The 18,359-nt window shown below is 45.6% G+C and overlaps 1 long non-coding RNA gene across 1 annotated transcript; it reads left to right on the top strand.

The window, feature by feature from the left end:
• The first annotated feature begins 236 nt into the window (after positions 1-236).
• Positions 237-16,694, top strand: LOC134148332 (uncharacterized). Its single transcript, XR_009960198.1, has 4 exons — positions 237-293; positions 4,031-4,106; positions 11,333-11,421; positions 16,555-16,694. It is a non-coding gene; the product is annotated as an uncharacterized LOC134148332 (long non-coding RNA).
• The last annotated feature ends 1,665 nt before the right edge of the window (positions 16,695-18,359 follow it).

Here is an 18,359-nt window from a genome sequence, read left to right as displayed (position 1 = left end):
AGGCGCCTCGGGCACAGCACCCAATCGCCGCCGCGCGGGGGCGGGGACGGCAGGGGGTGGGTAGTTTTCTGTGCGCACGCGCGCAGCGGCGCCTCGCCTCCCCTTTCTCGCCGCGCGGTGGGCCGGGGCGCGAGCGCCGCGCATGCGCGCTTCCCCCCGCCCCGGGGCGGGGCCGCCCGCGCGGGCACCCGCCGCCTTCCCGCCGTCCCCCGCGCGGGGGCGCGCGCGCCGCGCCGCGCCGGGCCGGGCCGGGCCGCGTGAGGCGGCGGCGGCGGCGGCACCGCCCGCGGGAGGTACGGGCCGTCCCGGCGCGGCGGGGGTGCTGCCGTTCCGCGGCGGGAGCTGCCGGCGCTCCTCGGCCGCCGCGGGGGGGAGGGGGGCGGGGGACGGAGCGCTGGAGAGGCGGGAGAAGAGCCCGTCACGGCGGCGAGGCTCCGCGGGCGAGGCGCTGCCGCCGCGCGGCCGCGGGAGCTGGTTGCTCGTTCGGTGTGGAGCCGTCTCCCGGAGTGACCCCAGGGCTGGACCGAACAGCGACAGACGCGGCGGAAACGCCGTCCTGGGCGATCAGCTCCTGCCCTGGGAGCAGGTGCCCGTTCTGCCCCCCTCCCCCCCCGTTTCCTCAGCTCCTCTCCGCTCTGCCCGCGGTCGCGTTGTGAGCCCCGCGGGGTGAGGCTTGTGCGGAGACTTGCTGAGAGACCTTTTCTTCGCTGCCCTGAGCAAAGGGGCTAAGGAAGGTTGTCGTCTTCTGCTGTTGCAGATAGAAGCAGGTTTTCCACGGGAGAGACTGCGTTGGACTGATCTCTGCCGCACTGCTTTGTGTTTTAATATCCAGATTTTATTTCCCCATTCTTTGGAATCTGTGATCTAACTGTAATCTGTTCTGCTTGTAGGTGCAGTAATATCCTAGGCAATAAGCTCTTCTCCCATTTGGGACTTTATCAGAGACTTTAAGTCCCTGAAGGACTGAATTCCTCGGGACCCTGAAGTCCCGCGTGTTTTCTCTGTGGACTGAGGTCCTGGGTTAACTTCCCAACCTGTCTGGCAAGGTGCATTTGCCTGCTGCCCGTCTCTCTGGTGGCGTCCTCAATCCGATCGCCTCACTGCTCTGTGGGCTCTGTTTGTTTTCATTGGTGCCTTCCCTCGTTTCCCTCGTTTTGCGGAGATACAGCTGCATCTCTGACAAGCAGGCCATGTGAGTGCGCTCTGCCCTGTAATCCAATAGGACGTGTGCACTGTGCGTGCTTCAGGCTGGGCCCTGCGTATAGCGAAGGCTTCTGTTTTCGGTCCAGAAGGCTGATTAGTAGCGACACGATGCACAGAGAAAGCAGTGTGGTGAGAGAACCCTGTCCTGCCTCATTTCATGTACGATACTGCCTTTAGTTCGCTGTTGTTGGCTTGCAGGATGCACAAAGCAGCCCTGAGCTGCTACAGCTCCTTGCGCAATTGGTGCTCATGTTAGTACAAGCCACGCGACGCTGATCAGGCTCCATGGAGCGCGGAGCTGACAGCACGGGACTGAGAGTTTGGAACACCTTCACTTTAATTCTCACACCTCCTCACCCCATTCCTCTGCCAGATTTGCTCTATCGGCTCCAGAGTTAGTGATTCAGGAAACTGTCACAAGGGAAGGTGAGTTATAGTCAGGGTGGGAAAGAGCTGTCTACTGAGAAAAGATCCAAGAGAAAAATTCAGAAAAAGCCACTTGAATTGAAAAGTAGTTCAAGAGACCTGCTGGGTGGAAGGATGGATCTCTCTCCTGCGGACTTGGAGAGACAATATTTTGGCCTTGGGATAGCCTAGCAAGTAGAAATGTGGAGGGCAGAGTATATATTAGGATGGGAAAACGTGCCCTGACTACATACATTACAGACGATTTATAAAGCCATTTGAGAACTTTGGATGGAAGAGTCTCTATCAGCATAAGTATTCATCAATGATTGTCTAATAAAGCGGTGAATCCAGAACACTCACTGGGCTGAATTTCTCTATTTTTATTCTACATGTTGATTTAATTTCAAGACTAATACAGCGATGCTGCAAGTGGCTGATCCTAATTCGTGTGTTGTGAAGAGTATAACAAAGTATGTTTCTGAGTTGTTTGGGTTGCTGGCCCTGCACTGGTGTCACTGGCCAGCTACTTCAGAGATCTCAAAGGATTCACTGCTGAGGTTTTCTTCAACCTGTACCGTGCATGAGACCAAGTCCAGTAGCTGCTCTCAGACTGTGCCTCCTGCATCAGGCCCTGGACGCAAATGGACAGTTGCGAGAGTCTTTGGTTTGATAGTATGGGCCTGTCCAGTCCCCGTGATGCTGTCTGTGAATAGCTACGGAGTCATACAGCAGGGGTGAGAGCACGTACGTCAGGGCATGGTTTGGGGTATTGCCCTGCTGCTTGGGGGAATTGTGTTCGGGTTCCCATCCCAGTGAATATTGCGTTAGATAAATGGCCACAGAGACAAATTCACGTGGGCTGTGGAACATCTGGACTCAAGTTCTCCATCCATATTGGGAAGACGAGTTTTGATAATAGTTGCCTAACTCTAGGCTTTGTGTGAGGAGAGAGAGCACCTAACTGGGCTGTGAAGTGCACTGAGCATCAGAGTGCCCCAAACCTGTCAGAAATAGTTGAGTGGGTTTTGGAGCCCACTGGTCCTTCCTTAGCTAATCTAAAATGCAGAGCAGGGCCTGAAAAAAGGGCTGAGGATGCATCTGCCTTAGGAATGGAGTCCTGGTGTCCTCTGCCGCCTGTGACCTTTGGGGTTCCTCTGCTCTAGGCAGGCAGGGCCAGGCTCGCAGAGCTCTGTGTGTGGCCGGCCTTTGGGCGATGGGCCAGGGCAGCCTGGGTCCCACCTTGCTTGCTCCTTCTGGTAAGATGTTTCCGTTTTACAGATGAGGAGACTGAGGTACAGAGGGGTTAAATATATTACTCATAGTAAATAGGTGTTAAATCTGGTGACACGGAGCAAGGACATAGGAAAATAAAGAGTACAAGGAGCCTCCATATTGGAGTGTGTTGTGCTCGAGTGTTGGGCTTTTATGTTGCTCACTCATCACATAGCCAAAGTAATTGCATTTTTGAGTAAAATTAGGATGCACTGTTATTCCATCCCTGTGGTATCTTGGTTTAATCTTGCCTATATGACCCAAAAACACGTTATACTTCCCCTGGAAGCACTGAACTGAATTTGCCATCACTGTTTTCTGGAGTTACAGGTGTGGGTATTAGAGATGAGGATGACAACTAAATTTTGTTCCACTGCATGCAGAGCTCATCCCCAGATAACCTTGCAACTGAACATATAAACCAGCCTGGCTAAAATTAAAACTTTTTGTTAAAGCTGCTCTCTGATGTTGCCTGAAGCTTTTTGTTCAGTTTATTTTTGCAAGGTCACTGAGACAGAAGAGTGCATTCTCTAAGCATATTGGCCTGGAGCCTTTCATGTAGATGCATTCATTTAACATTTGGGACATCCTCCCTCTCTCTCTAGTCCCTTCATTTTTACTCTCTTGTTTTCCATCTCTTTCTACTCATGTTGTTTTTTAGCTCAAGAGCCCTCAGATCAATGAGAGGTTCTAACCTTTATGCTTAGGGATAAAAGTTACCCGGTTTATCACCTTAACATATAATCACTAATCATCAGCATTCAGATTTGTTGATCATCAGAACTTTCCTTAGCTGAAATAGCATGTGTCATTCTATGATTTTTTTTTGTTCTTTTTTCCTGAACAACCCAGAGAGTACTTTCTCCTGCGCCTCTTTCTGCGTGGTGGCTGAGCCAAGAGCGGCTGCCCGAGAGCTCCTGGGCCGGAGCACCTGCCAGCCCATCTGCCGAAGCCGCCAAGGGTGCTCCCTGCGGCGCTGCCCTCGCTCCGTTTTCATCCTGCCACATGATATATTTGCCTTGCAAAGCCATGTGTTTGGTTTTTGAAGCAACTTCTGCTTCTGCCTCCTTCGGTGACTTGCAGCGTGATCTAGGACTGTTTGCTTTAGATCAAAATACTAATTTCTTTTTTGTTAATTTTTTTACAGAGCTGAGAACATTAAATTCCAGTTCAGATGAATAGTGGCTGCGTGAACAGGAGCTCTGAGAGACATCCCAAGTGTGGTAAGCTGAGCTTCCAAAAAGGTGGCCAAAATTAGAAGTCACTTTGGAAGGGTTAAGCAAAGGTTAAGATCTGTTAAAGGGCTTAAGTGTCTCTGTTAGGCACCCATTATCTGGAATGGACCAGCTCACAAAATTAGGCATCTTTTCTTCCTGTTCAGCAAAAATGGCAGAGAAGAGCAATTTGTGCCGAGTGAGGAGCTGCCCCTGAACTTATGAGCTTCATTTGTACCATTTCTGCAATGGGAATAATTGCAAGTGCTTTATTAATAGATGCATATTAAAAATCCATAAAATGTCCCCTTTAATACTGTTAACTATCAAATATACGAAAACTGTTTGTATTTATGAGACACCTGTAGGTAGCACACTTCATTTGCTGCAAGCTGCTGCTAGCAGCAAACATCTGTTCCCAAACTAGTTATTTAAACTAAAGCAAAAACTAGAATATTAGTTCAGATAGTTCAGGATTCCCCCTTGCTTTCCTTTTACACTAGGGAACATGCTGAACAATAGACCACATCAGTTACTATGTAAAAAAGCCCTCCCAGATTTAATACCTCCTTAACAGTGTTATTAAGATGGATTAATTATTCTTTGTTCTGGTCTCTGAAGATAAAGAGTAATTATTATTAATTATGTGTAATTGAAAAATTGTTCCTATACAAAGAATCCAATAGCTGCTAATGGGATTTTTTTACTTCTTGCCACCCAAAGGGAGGAGTGCAGCATCCCATAATGTTATAGCAAAGACTGCCATAAACTTAATCAGGGCCTCAGAGAGTTTTATTAGATTTCCAGCCTGCACTTTAGACCAGTCTTTTCAGCTACAGCGGGTCTCAAAGCGTGCTAGCGAGACAGGGCTCCACATTTTGTTCAGCACTGAGTGGCCACTTGAGCGAAAGAAGGTGCAATCTGTAAAGCTGTTCGCAATTGATAAAGCCACGAGGTTTTTCTTCAATAAGCTTCCAGAAACTTGTGGAAAAAACACAGATAAGCTAAAGGAAAAACATTAAAAATGAAAAAAAAAATTCCTGAGTTTACTTAGCCAGAAAGGAAGCTTTTGCAAAAAATCTCTCTGGTAACCCGTGCGTCACCTGTGGGTCAGCACAGAAAGCAGAGGGAGATTAGGTTGAGATGTGTGAATTAAGGTGCAAATGAACAAAGTTTATTATGATTTTATACAAGGGAAGAATACTTTCAGTTAGATAAGACTGGTTAGCCTGAGACTTGAAATTTCTGGCTGCCCCACAGATTTCTGTTGTTAATTATAAATCCTCAAAATATTTACAGGCATAACTTGCTTTGACTTTAGTGGGAGTCAGGCACCTTTGTGTGACTAAAAGTCTGGCCCTTACCATCCCTAGACCTCAGCTTCACATTGGCAAAATGAGGATAATAATTTTTTTTTTGCTTCAATGAGTGCTACAAGTAAATTAAGGAGTTGTTATGTAATTAGATAATATAATAATTGAGATAACCAAAGCACTTACAAGTGTAGCCCACCCTCAGCTGCCTTTTTCACAGACAAGGTGGTGTAAAGAGGCTAGTTGGAAACAAAAATTATGTATTTAGTTTTTCTTTTTTTGCAGATCCATCTTCTCTTCTTCCTTTTTTTTCCCCTTCCTTCTCAATCCCCACATAGAGATTAAGACCAGATCCTGTGGTGCAGCAAGATGCATCTGCTTACACTGCCACGTCCTTTTTCCAAGTGGCTTCACGTTCGCCTCTGGCAGCCCCGGAAGCGGAGGATCAGAGATGCCGTCCACAGAGCCCCCTTCTCTCCCTGCCGAGAGGGGCCAGCGCATCGGCGCGCGGCAGCGTGCCGCTCGGGCAAGCGGACAGGCGTCCCAGCAGCTTCCTTCTTACAACCTGGGCCGATACGTGGCTCGGCTGGGGCTGCCGGCGGCTCTGCTTGTGCCGGTGTCAGCTCGGTGCGAGGAGCGCTTCGGTCGCGGACCAGGCTCTGGCCGAGCTCCCCAGCCCTCTGGTCAAAGGCTGGTAAATTTTAGCTGCCGCCCCCCCGTGCTCAGCGCAGTAGAAGGAGGCCGCTCGAGAGCAGAGCAGGGTGCAGCGTGTGAGTGCAGATTTGGGTGGGAGGAATCCACGCCAACGGCTTTTTTTTTTTTTTTTTTTTTTTTTTTTGCTGCTGAGCTAATTTAGGGGCTGACAAAGACCAAAGAAGTCCAGTGCAAACAGATTTCCAGAGGCAACTGCTGTTACAGATTGAAGAAGACAGAAAACGCTGGAAGCATCTGACCCACTTTGGGAAGCTTGCTGGGGTTTTTGTTTTGTTCTTTTTTTTTTCTTTTAGATATATTTGCACCCGCGTCAAAGAGGCTGTAAATATTTGTCACTTTTTCTAACTATGCACACCGTGAAGATGGAAGCAAACTTAAAAAAAAGAAAAAAGAAGAAGTCTTGATGAATTTGCTAGGCGGATTCCACCAGCTGCCCTGAGGGCAGGGGAGTTTGGGTGAAGACTTGGGATGATTCCTGCCTGCTGCCGGTGGGTCTCGTGCGAAAGCATCTAGCGCTGCATGTAGCAGCCTTCTTGCATGGCCTGATGGCATCTTCCGCAGTGAGATGATTTGGGGGCAGCTGACCCGGAGCACGTCCCTCAGGCACCCAGATAAAATCCTGCAGAGCACATACTGGAACTCAACCAGTTGTTACTGTGTGACCTTCTCTGTCCCTGTTTCATACTTGTGGTGCTTAAAAGATCATGTTTATCCTGCTGTAACATTAGTGACTTAATTAGAGCTGAATTTGGTCCTACTGCCTCTGAACATGAGCAGCTTCCATCAAGTCATCTAAAGCATCAGATCTAGTTTCTTCTCTCTCTCAGTACTGGTGGCATCTGGTTTCATTTTCCATCTTTCCGAAGAGAGCTCACTTTTCCCCACATTTCAGCATGTGCCTGCTGTATGTCAGCCCCCAGGGCTGCCTGGGTCTCAGTGCCAAGCCAAGCAGCGCTCCTCCAGCAGGCAAAGCACGCGATTACGGAGAGGCAGAATGGGAGATGACCACGAATCGGTGTTGCGGACTGCACGTAGCTTAAAACTAGCATCCACTTATGGTCAGAAAGCCACGCCAGAACCAGTTAAGTTTTTTCCCCGTGTAGGATGTGTAGAGGTGGCAAAGTTTTCATCCTGTTATTTTTCGCAGAGCATGGCTCCTCTTCGCTGGTATCGTAACAGGCACCGTTCTCCGGGTGCTGTTACTGTGGGAAGAGCGGGACTAGCAGCAGGGACGGTGCTCCCAGTGCCGTCACTCAGTGGCCGGTCCTGTCTGCGTGACGTAACCATTTATTTCTAAATATGCTGACACTGGACGTTTTCTATGTTTCGGTGATTTCTATGTTTTCAAGAGATTGATTGATCCTTTTGACTTCTCCCTTCTCTCTAGCTCTCCCCACTTGGCCAAAACAAAACTCCCTCAGCTTTGTGGAAAGCAGAGGGACAGCTATTAGAGTAGAAGTTATGAAGTTCTTTTTGTAAGATGTAGGCCTACAAAAAAAGCATAAGATGATGATTTTGAGTGTTTATTGGATTCCTCTAAAACATACTTTCAACTTCAGTGCTCAACATTTTTACGTACATACTGCTCTGTGTCGTAGACATTAATGAAAACAGTCTAAAATCATTTTATTTAGTTAATTTACTTAAATCATACATATTGAGCTCTATTATTTATCTTTTATTTTGGGGACTTGCAGCAGGCAGGTATTTCTCTGTAAGCATGAGAGCAAGACACTTAATTTGTCTTTTAAATGGTGTCTGAGACTCTCATGGTATCGCCCTACAGTGAAGCTTGTTCTTCAATGAAACTACAAGAGTTAATAGCATGGATGCAGAGCTCCTGCTCCCATTCCCTCCTACTCCACCCTCTGCTTTCCAAGAGAAAGATACCATAGTGACAAACACAGAAAATACTCCATGTGCAGGACATATAATAAACCTTAAAATCAGTTCTTTAGCAAGTCTTTTACACATTATAGCTTTATACAGGAGAAGATGTTCAGAGGACAGGATATAAGTAAATTTAGATTAAGTAATGGACTTAAGGCCTTCCGATGCGAGCAGAGTATCTTTCTGGCTGTCGGGGCTGTGTAACCGTGTCACCAATATCCAGTCTGATGTTTTCTTTATTATTATTCATAAGCTCCTATTCTTAACAGCAATCAAACTCTTCAGGCTGTGCTGTCGCGGGGATTATCACACTTGCAGGGTGGTTGAAGTCACTTTGCCTCGAGTCTTCTGCCTCCGAAGAGTGCCCAGGGCTAATCACTGTGAAATGTGACGTCTGTCATGTCTTCTTCTTCAAGTGTGTGAGGCAGGCCTGTCATTCACTAAAAGCCTTTAAATCTGTTATTACATGGTAATCCTTGTGCATCGGGCTTCCAAATAAGAAATTGGTGGAGCCCAGCAAGGTATGGCTCAGCCTTAGTTTGCATAATTCCCACAATGCAAGACAACTTGCTCTCCCTTCTGAAATTATTAATAAGCAATAAGAATATTATATAAGCTTGCATCTTTTTTTAAACCATGATAATTTCAAATGCTATTATAATTAGGACAAAGATGAGAGTTTGAGCCGGGGGAGGGAACGGAAAAAGGATTAAACTGATCTCCACCATGACGTTAGAAGATTGCTTTGACTGTTATATCCTAGTTTGGACAATAATGGATATACTATAGACGCATGGAGAGGAAAATAGACAATTTATTTAGAAGTATTAATCCTTTTCATCCTGGAATAGTATCCATTGCCGTAAATAGGATCACAGCTTTCTCATCCACTTGCATTCTGATTAACTGGCCCTGCAGAAAAAGCCTGAAAAGCAATATATGCTTGTGTTGCATCCTGATGATTATCAGCTCAGTACTGAGTTGGATAAAGCAGAGAAAAATGTTCCGTTGCTGAGAATGCCTTTGTTTAAGCCCGAATGGCTGCGAGCTTGAGCGCTCCCTCTGACTGCGACTGCAGGGCTCTCCCGTGGCGAGAGGCTTGGCCTCTCGAGTAACGGCTCAAGCTGTAACGCGTCGGATGTGATATTTTCGTGGAGGAGGTTTAGTATCTGGGTTTGAGCAGGCAGGATTTGCTGGGGAAGGAAAAGCAAGTTAAAGTATGGTTGTAACTATTAGGGCCGCTTACTTGTGAATACAGAAGATTTAAAAAGTCACTTGTCAGAATCATTTTCCCTCTAACTCTGCAGCAGCCCTCGGATATGAGCGTGTTCCTGATGTTCCCCCTCACTCACATGCGCGAACACGGGCAGGCAGGCGGGAGGAGGCAGCTGCACTGACACACTATGGGGTTTGCAAGAACATGATGGCAATTTAGCAGAACGATTAAAAGATTGCAAACATTTATTAATAGCTTTGCTGCTGCAGCAGCTTTGCCGGAGAAGCCTTGCTTCCTCAGGGATGCGCTTACCTCCTGCCCATTCCCTTCCCGAGCTTTAGAAATTGGAGAGTCAGTTTTGTACTCAATTTAAATTTAAAGCTATAGAGGCATACAATCATGCAGACAACTTTATTCCACTACCACGGGGTAAAATAAATAAATAAACAAATCAGTGTGAGAAAGAAACAAATAGAAGACATACAAAGCAAAAAGAAAGGGATTTACCCTTCCAGCATTGCTTGGCCTTTCTTCTCCCTCCCTATGGTCCTCTCCAGTCGTCTCCGTGCCCTTCTTTCCCTGCTCCTTTTCCTCTCCTGTGGGACAGAGCGATCCAGCACATTGCACTAGATTCAAATGTGCGTCTACAATATCTCTTTGATATTGTGCAACACAATCAGTGACAGTCAGGTACCAACACAATATTGGAGAAGATCTGCTAAAAGGTCTGAAATCTGGAGCAAAATCAGTTCCCTTGGATTCTCCCGACCATGCTGTTGTCTCTTCAGATTTTTTTCCCCTCAAACACTGAGGAAGGGGAGGGGGTGAAGATTAAAAAAAGAAAGAAAGAAAAGAAAATTAAAAAATGGGTGGGAGGGAAGAAAAGTACAATTGGCTGAACAAGAAATCACCTTAGACTTAGTGGCTGATCCTGCTGAGCAGCAGTAAGCACTGTAAATGAGATGGGCAATTCTGGTGTTGAGTGCCTAGCATCTGAGAGATTTTTATCCCACAGAGCAGATGATAGTGACTGGCTGCTGTAAGTTTGCAGCAGGAGGAGATCTATCCTACGCAGATGGTGACCTCCTCCATACTCCCATCCACAGTGGAATAATCAGTTTCTTGCACACTTTTAAGCTGGGCCCTGGTTCTGAGACAAATTGGAACGTCTGAATGGTCTCAGAGGAATGCATTTTTTTCTGCTAAGCAACAATAACAGCAGATACAACTGCTTGCACCCCTGTGGTTATCCTGAATCACTGCTGTAATTAGGTGGGATGGATGACAGCACGCCTCGGCCACGGCTTTTCCCGTACAGCGTGGCCAAGCGACTGCAAGTGCCGCTGGGCATCAGCAGCTACCTGTGCTTGACTGACTAGTTCCTTCAGGGCAATTTTTCATCTCTTCATACACACAATCTAACCGTACCACTTGGCAATTTTTAAAAATGCCATTGCATAATCACTGCATCTCTGCTTAATGCAGTAGAAGAGGCAGAAGGGAAAGGGAGGTGGATCCAGTGGATCAGAAAGAGAAAGAATATGATGGGGGAAGGATGCAGGGAAGAAAGGAGAAAGCCAGCTGCACTGCGCGGTCCTGCATAGTTCCTGCCTGAGCCCAGCATGCTCCGTTTCTGTGTGTTGCAGTACACTTTGGGTGGGTTTGGCTCTTTCTGAACTGTTTCCCCTATTCCTTGAAGTTTTCAGTTAAAATATTTCCTCCTTCGTCTTTCTAGTGCTGTGCCCGTTTTGGAATTTGACGAGCCTGAATTTGTTTCGAGTGCAAGAGTTGGAGCTTATGGAAAAGATCTGAGTATCTCTGTAAATTTCTGTACTGTGCTCTGCACGGCATGACCTAGGAGAACACTCAGCCTGAGTGAAGGATAACCCCTACAGAAATCTTCCTTGCTTGGGATATTTAAAGTCTGTATAAAGTCCCAGAAAGCTTGTCAGACAGCTTCTATGGCCTTAAAAAGGACTCCTTTTCTAGGGAATAATTCCTTGTGTAATTCTGGTCTAAAAGAACAGAGTTTCCACATGTAGTTTTAGTTGGTGCCGTGAATGCATTTGGGCTAATTGCTTTATGCTCTTTCCTCATTTCAGAGCTGGAATTTCCCATGCCTGGAGCAGCTAAGGAATGACCTCGATCAGGATGAAGCCGACCTGGAGGTTGGAGAGGTACCTGGTCTCAGGTAAGAAGGGATATAGATAAGATCCCACGAACACCAGTTCAAAAGGGAAAACTACTTGCAGAGGTATTTTTTTCATTTCTTTTCTGAAGATGCTGGACTGGCCTTTCCAGATGGCAGCAGCTAAGTAACTGTAGCTGCTCTGTCAAAGTCCTCATCCTTTCCTGGCAGTACTTTTGCATTGTTTTCAATATCTTTAGTTTCTAAGGTTGTTGTATGCGATAGCAAGAAGATGCAAGAACATTATACCTTTGAGGCAATTAAGACACCTATTAGTGGAATTATATTGGGTTTTCTGTGGCCTGAAAGGCCTTTTGGGGATATATTAGCCTTTACAAATATTTAAAGCAAGAGATTTTATTTTTTTCATAATTTCCCCTGCTCTCACCACAACCTCAGCGCTCACTGAGGCTCTTGCCTCACATTTACCTTATTGGGAATTTGTTGCTAACCTTCTAATTAATAGAAAGTATATTGTACTTCCCAAGTATTGGACCCACCATCCTCTCTGTCGAGGACGAGTCAGAGTAAAGCCTCTGCTATTGGTACATTCTTCCTGTGTCAGGCCACGTGCTCCCTCCAGGTACACTGGCCATATCTCTTGAAGTAGAATTGTATGATTGTAAATTAGTGAAGAATTTGCTTTCTTATATACACAGAGATATCTCTCTGTGTCCTGCACCTTGGCTAGTATATCTGAGTTTGAGCAGCAAATAACAGGCCTACAGCTATGGCTAAATTAAACTGCTCTGGGATCCAAACACAACAAGGACCAAAGTTTTAAGTTTCTGAGTTGATAAATGGAGCAGAGGAATGAACATTTTAAAGATTTTAAATATAATTTATTTAAATAGACAATAAAAAATCCTAGACTGTTAAGAAATCCATCAAATTCCAGAAGTTCATCTGTTCTGTCCTTCTCCCATCATTATAGAAAGATCAAGGTGTGAAATGGATGGTGAGGGACTGACCTTTATGGTTTACTGTGTTAGCCATCACACAACACTGGAGCTGGAGTCAGCACTCAGGAACAGCCCAGTAAACCCTTGAGACACAATTAGTCTGCAGCTGTACAACCTTTGTAAAGTTTGGATTCCCCAGAAAGGCTAAGGAACATAGTGGCTGATAGCAATGGTCTACATATTTTCTAAGTGTGAGATCTGGAAATGAGAGAAGGGGTGGTGAGCCTCTCTCTGCTGCACAGTGAGAAGCAAGGAGGTGAGGATCTTCTTTTATTTTTTTCCACTGGAATGGGAACAAGGCAAGAGAAAATAGAAACTTCTTTGTGTTCTTGTTAGAAGACAGAGAAGAAGTAATAATGAGAAAAGCAGGCTTTTGAGACCACTGGGAGGAGAGATTATAAGTGCTAGCAGAAAGGAGAATTGTCCCTTCTAGGTGCCTGGTGCTAATAAATAACTTTCTAGGTGCTGAGCAGAGGGGTAGAAAGGAGGGCAGGGGATTTTCTCATTTCTGGTTCTTATCTGGAATAAGTCCCTTCTGTTTAGAGAAAAAAAAATCTCTTTAGAGATAAAATATTCCCAGACAACATGAATGTAGAACAGTCTAAATGATGAGGTTGCACATGGTGAACTTGTACAATTTTGAAGTCTGTCGGTTTTAAAACTCTATCAGAACAAAGTCATTAACATTTAACAGAAGATGCTTAGTTGATTTGATGATGAATTAAAAACTGGAGGGAAAACGGAAAGGCAGCTAATGTAAAACTGCATCATCCTGCTGCCTTCATCAAGACAACACTGTAACACCTCTGCTGGTAGCAAAACCCTGCCAGCCTTTGTCATCGTTCTGCATCACAGCATGACCCACAAGCACATTACATTCCCTTTGCCGTCACATAGTGTAGCACCAGGGATCGCTTGCAGAACGATAGTTGCCCATATTGCTAGGGAACATTGCTGTTTTCTGTGCTACTGAGCACTGAGAAACTGAGGGAGTCGAAGTACATAGCTCTGTTTCTTCTGTTTGTGTGGGTCATCATCATCCTTACCAGTTTTTATTCCTAATAATAGCTTTGCATGATTTTTCTTTTTCAAGATAATACTTACTTGCAGAGGTTTGGCTTCAGCTGAACTATAAGATATTTTTGTTTGCCTCTCCGGATGTCCTCACTCTCTGTGGTCGGTAGCTTACTTTCTCACATAATACTGGATTGAGCCACCTGCCACAGCCATCAAACTTTGTTTATGGAAAACATACCAGAATCACTTTGATCACGGTATCTTAAACTCTCCATTTGAGAGAAGTGTAGCACCATAAGATTTCCTCCCTCCCCATCTCCATATCTTGCTTTTTTATAACAGTAATACCAGCTTCCAGATCCTGCCTGTGCTGTGAGATCAACTTTCTGTTCTCTTCCTTACCTGATATTCTTTTCCTTCCTTTTAACTCAGTATTTCTTTGTATTCTTTTCTCCCACCATAAGTATTCACCCCCAATCCTTCAAATCTTTGCTAATCACAAGGAATTGCCTACACTGCAGATATCTGCGATCTTGGCAAGGGCTTGTGCTTTACTTGCTTACATAGATTTTTATCCTAAAGTTCACAAAACATACATCCTTACCATCTGAGGCTTGAGATTGGACATGATTCAGTAGAGCTCCATTTGCCCCTGAGTAAAGCCTACATGGACAAAGCGAACAATTGCTGGAATCCCTTTTCCTCAGACACCTCACATCTACGGGAGCTCAGGAAATCACGGGGAGGACACTGTCCTCTCCTGCAACAGAACTAGAAAAGAGCTATAGCAGCCTGCTGGCTCCATGTGTTGTCCTGATCAGAAGAGGACACAGGTCCTGGATGGATTTCCTTCCCAGCAGAATAAGCAAATGTAAATGTGGCTTTTCTTACTGTAATTCCGTCTGCTTTCCTCGCAGGGGATTCAGAGGTGTGCCGAGTAGTGAGAGAATAGTGTCTCAGGCCATCTGATGGTTGCTGCGCCCGTTCACTGGCCTTATGTTGGCAAGTCTTGGAAAAGAGAAGTTCTTTGTAAAGAGCATGAGAGTCACTTTCCAAGGTGTTTGATCTTCTCCATAATGAACCACTGAGGGGTTAGAAGTTGCAGCTGACAACCAGTGAGGCATGGATCCTGGGACGGGCAGAGGGGGCTGAAGGGCCGGTGTCTGTTTCTAAACTTTCTTAGTGGATTTTACGTTGTTTGCAACGCAATGTGGCTTTTGGGTGTTTATGAGTAATGAGTAGTGCTAGTTTGTTTAGTGTCCCTGTCCCCCAAGGCCACTGCCCTTTGAGAGAGAACAGCGTGTACCACGGCTTTTGGCAGCCACGCTCCCAACCTGACGCAGTCGGTTTGGGGGGGCCACGGCGCCGGCAGAGATGACTCATTCCGCCTCAGTGGCTCATTGAGGAGCTGCAGGGAGAAGCTATTTATAACCAGACCTTTCAGGTTCAGCGCAGCAGCATCTTCAGCAGCAGGAGGGCAACAGGGATGGGGATGGCGCACACAGCTTTGGAGTTACAAACTACCCCGCCACGCTCCATGTTGTCCCTAGAGCCAGCCCCTTTCCCAAGCCTTTTGCTCAGCTGTCTGGGTGCTCTGGTCTCAGCTTAAGATGCTGCCGATAACTCTTCAGTTCCTCAAAGAGCAGAGAGATCACTGTCACTGTCATCAGCATGCACAAAGTACAGGCTCTTTCTACTCTAGTTACTAAGCTAACTATTGCCAATTCTCTCTCACCCATGACCATGGCATTAGCACCTTGCCTTTTCTTTTTGCCTGCCCGTGTTTGCCCCGGCTTGTCGTTAAGCCAAGCTCTTTTCATGGGTGTTTTCAAACAGACATGTTGCCAGCAAATCCCACCTAAACCTCCTGAGGTTTCTCTTGTGTAGCAGTTAGCGCTATAATTTATAAATCTGTAGTTGTTTTTCTGATCTTTCCATGGACTCATTTCATCTTTAGGTGCTTCAGTGACTCCGTATGTAAAGCAGAGATAATGATACCCCCTGGGTTAAGCACAGTGTGATCTACAGCTATGAAACACCATCTAAGTGGTAGTATTATTACCAGAGAGAGTCGCAGAACAATAGGAAATCATATTACACAGCAGTAGAGGACAGCATGTGTAGAAGAAAATATTTACTATGAACACGTACCTCTTTGTGTCTAGGTAATTATGGCCCTTATCTTGAAGCACATTAGTATATATCAGAATTACTGAATTTTATGTTAAACTAAACTTATTCAGGGTGTCTGTTCTCTTAAAAGGCTTTTGAATTCAAAGCCACATGGCATCAGGGATCCTGCTGCATGAACATTTACCTTGTTCTTCCTTCACCATGTGCTAAAACCCATGCAGCAGTCAGAGGGCTCTTGGCTTCCATCATTCTGTAGGCTCCTTCCCATAGGTTAAATGCTTCATATTTGGCTCTTCATCTTCTCGTTTCCTTCTCTCCACTTCTTTCTTCCTATCCCTACTGCTGCTAAGCAAACTATTGGTGTTTCGCAGTATGTGACCAGTGCACGGTTTGATGAATATGAAATCTCAGCTGATCCTTAAGGCCAGTTAGCAGACCCACAGGTTTCTTTAGTGTTTTCTCTTCTGGCTATCCTGCATCACTACACAATGAACCCAGAGGCATATTGGCTTTTTTTTTTTTTTTTTTTTTTTTTTTTTTTAACAGTATATTATGTTTATCGTCTTCATACAGATACTATAGCATGAATAGTTCACTTGTCTTTGGTTTTGGCAGTTTATTAAAGGGGCAGTCTACCCTGCGTGAAACCAAGCAGTACTGTGAGGATCATTTCTTTCTCAAAGGCCAATTATAAGACTGTGAATACTTGTAAATGTGAGATGTTCCTTGTATGCTTTCGCTAATAGTCTGGGTTGTAGCTGGCCACTGCACAGCAGCCCCAAGGGTCCCAAGCTGCTACCTTTTTTTCTGAATCTGATTTTCATTTTGAAAAAAAGGAGACTTCTGGCTGTTGTGGTTGCAAATAAACCTCTGAAATATCAACAAAATATTGCCAATATATTTGTATTAATTTTGAGAGAACAGACCATACTTCAGTTGTGTGGACTGTCATGTAGTGATATGTAGTGGTTGCCAATATCATGTCAGCTTTGCTCCTTGTTTCTTTCTTCAACAAATTTTACAGAGTTGATAAAATGGTACCTAGAGCTGCTGGTTTATCCTGTCAGCAGCTGCCTTGTCTCCATCGCCTTTGGTGCCCTCGGCATCAGTGAGCTCCCACTTGCCATAGGAAGCGTAGCCCGCTCCCCCGCTCGTCTCACCGCCTCTCCTGTGCCGGAGGCAGACCCCTGAAGTGGGATCCCAGCGATGGGCACTCTGTGGCCTGGGAGTCTGCCGGGGGATGCATCCCACGCCGTCTCCGAGATCCCAGCACTGAAAGCACCGGGAGGGGAAACTGAGAGTACGTGTACTTGTCAGGGACTAAAAGGGATTTACCTCCCTGCAATTCCAATTGCTTGTTTTGTATCTGGGGAAAATCCCTTTTGACAGCCCAGGCAGAGAGCTGCTAATTCCTGTCTCTGGCTCATTTTTCACTTCAGTCCCTCAGCGAAAGGATTTTAATGCTTGATGGATTCAAACAAAATTATTTCTGTTCCTGTGGCTTTGCAAAAGCCTCTAGGGTGTGTGTGCGCGCGCGCGCAGAGGAGGACGGATGGGGCTTGTTTTCGTTACGTTCCAATAAACCTCCTCTCCAAGGGAAACATACTTCATTTCTTCATTTAGGACTTTCCTGCTGATGATTCCTCCTATGTTGGGCTTCTGGCTCTTGGATCACGGCGGTACCATAAAAGATTTGCTGTTCCTTGGGTTAACTGATGCCATGTTCCAGATTAGCGTTTCTGCTGCTAACGGGGATACAAATAGTTTGAGTGGAGTATGCATCCAGGAACAGCACTAGGGTGGGGAGGATAACGGCGCGGAAACTTGCGTCTTGCTGGGCTCTAGCTGGGAATGAGGCACCACCGCGGGCGAGGAGACGAGGTTGGCGATTGAAGCCTCGTCCGTGCAATCAGCAGCCTTTACCACAGACGTCTTGTTTGAATGTGTGCACAGTTTACGATATTGTTATTCTAATGGAGAAGTATTGCTTTTTATTACAATTTCCAGGCTCTCCTACCAGCAGAAATCACTGTAGGGAGCAATGCAAGGACTCTGCTTGCATAATATTCCGTAATCAGCCAGAATTTCACTTGCTTAGCCGCCATGTGTTTGTGCTCCACTTCTTCCACAGTGTTCCTGTCTCTGGGAAGCTAAACTCTTTAAATGCCCAATAACTCATCCTTCCATCTGAGCCAAAACGTCATCAGAGTAAACAAAGCAGTAGTTCTATGTTACATGGCTTTGAATACTTAAAATCAGCATGCTAAAAATTGTCATTAATCTCTGAAGGATTTACAGCACTGCTTGGACTTGGAGATGTCTCTTGATATATAAAACCACTGTTATTAAGAGTGTGATAAGCTCACTCCGTGATACCACGTCCAGTTGTTCCAATTCATTGTAGCTGTTGCCAAGCTGATAATTGCTCAGGCAAAAGAAAAAATCTTGCTCCTGGAGCTGGAAATGCATTGTCTGTTTGTCCTCAGTGCACGTCTGTCTGCAAGGACAGCTCCACAGCCTCCAGTGAACACTCCTCTATAAAACTATTGAGTTGCAACATAAAAGTGTGTTGCATCATGTTCATAATGCCAGTGGATCCAGGGGACTCCAAGATATTGTCTGTTCTTTTGTTCCACTTTATTTGTCTCTTCATATTTTTGCAAATTCCCAGAGTCTTTAACATCACCTTTTTTCACTACAGATGTTGTAATTCTCGGTTTTCCTTTGGTTAAGTCCACTGTCTACAGATGAGAAGCCCCATTTTATTAGTTTGGTTTTCTAATTTGTTGCATCGGAGACTATTACCTTACATTATAAAGTCAAAATTAT

This window comes from Rhea pennata, chromosome 17 (genome assembly GCF_028389875.1).
Source record: "Rhea pennata isolate bPtePen1 chromosome 17, bPtePen1.pri, whole genome shotgun sequence".
Taxonomy (NCBI): Eukaryota; Metazoa; Chordata; class Aves; order Rheiformes; family Rheidae; genus Rhea; species Rhea pennata.
The sequence above is the reverse complement of the archived record's forward strand: the minus strand, read 5'-3'. Positions and strand labels throughout refer to the sequence as shown.